Source organism: Halyomorpha halys, unplaced genomic scaffold (assembly GCF_000696795.3).
Source record: "Halyomorpha halys isolate HHAL.00 unplaced genomic scaffold, Hhal_1.1 Scaffold961.1, whole genome shotgun sequence".
Lineage (NCBI taxonomy): Eukaryota > Metazoa > Arthropoda > Insecta > Hemiptera > Pentatomidae > Halyomorpha > Halyomorpha halys.
In genome coordinates, this window is record NW_027105140.1 from 921 (window position 1) to 2,469 (window position 1,549).

The following is a 1,549-nucleotide window of genomic DNA, read 5'->3' on the forward strand; positions in this document are numbered from 1 at the left end:
TAATAACACAATTGCAAAAAAATGAAGAAGAATATTTGAATTCATTTCATAACGTTAATTTTAACATATATATTTAAAATAATGTATTCTGCCACACTGATGTATTAGTGCTACAAGTATAAATAAATAAGAAAAATAAATAATATAAATTATATAAGAAATGAAATAATCTTAGGTTAGGTTAGTAATATTCCTAGGTTTAATTTCAACGGTCTAAATTTTTTTTTTTTTTTTTTAACAATTTGACAAGATCTTTTCTTCTTTTATTGCTTATCTTAGTTTGAGTTAACTTCATGAAAAAAGTATATTTTAAAGCATAATATAATCAACGAATCAGTCATTGATAAAAGTAGACGATATCAAATATTTTCTAACCCGCACTTCCAGGTTTGCTGGCAATTTAGCTAATCCTGACTTGGCTGAGGAAAAAAACATAAAACAGGTTGAGAATAAAGTTGACTATTCATAAGGTAAGTTGGAGGGGAATAAAATCACCAGAATTTTATCAGAACCGCCGGAGCCACTATCTCAAAAAGTTTTCGGCTAAATTTGATCCAGGTCGCATTATCCCTTATTGTACCTGGCAACTAGGAAAAAAAAGTTTGTATTAATCGCAGAGCTGCCCCCCATCAATCGCAGTAGCCTGGAAAATGTCCAGGCCTTATGAATGGCAGATTTTCTGGAACTCTGCACTCCGCATGAGGTATGAATGACGTCAAACTTTTTTAACTAACAACAATTAATAATGGAATTCGTTTTTCAGAATTGTCCAAAAGACTTATTTGATATAATAATATTTATAACTTGTTTCGTAAAATTAGATTAATATTTAAAACTTTATAGCACCAAAAATAAGATTCGAGCACAAGGCTCAAGGAAAAAAAGTATCGCATTGCATGAGTTATTTGGGTGAGAACATAATAAATCATACAAGGTTGAGAACTTATAAGTAGAAAGAAACAATTAAATTTATATTTCTAAATAAATAAATAAATAAAGGAAATAATCTTATGTTATAATTCAGTCCATACAAATTTACTTGCATAGATACTCAATTATTCAGGTGGATTGTGAGTGATATTGACTTCTCTGATTATTAAAATTTAGTATATATGAACGCATGCATGTCTTTAATACGAGCAAGCCCAAGAGAATTCTAAAAATATATTTATTTACACTATGCATCTTTACTCGAACTGATGCATAGGCTTGTTTGTTACACTAAAAATATAATTTAATTCAATAAATGTTCTTCTAAAAATTTCATCAAGTGGCCGCTTGGTCTAGGGGTATGATTCCTGCTTTGGGTGCAGGAGGTCCCGGGTTCAAATCCCGGAGCGGCCCGTGAATATTTTTTCTCTTTTTGTGAATTTGTTTAAGAAGGATAATTAAATTATAAACTTGTGTAGATAGGAGTAAGATAGTCCGGATAGGGGTCAATAAAGGTATCAAAATAGTAAAAGAAAACTATTTATTATTAACCAAAGTTTTGTCCCACTTTGCAGCGCTTCGTCGGGGCTGTCTGATGGTAGTACAAAGGACAACTGTC

The 1,549-nt window shown here is 30.9% G+C and overlaps 1 non-coding gene across 1 annotated transcript; it reads left to right on the forward strand.

Annotated features, from left to right (window-relative positions):
* Positions 1-1,272: 1,272 nt before the first annotated feature.
* Positions 1,273-1,344, forward strand: TRNAP-UGG (transfer RNA proline (anticodon UGG)). The gene has a single exon. It is a non-coding gene; the product is annotated as a tRNA-Pro (tRNA).
* The last annotated feature ends 205 nt before the right edge of the window (positions 1,345-1,549 follow it).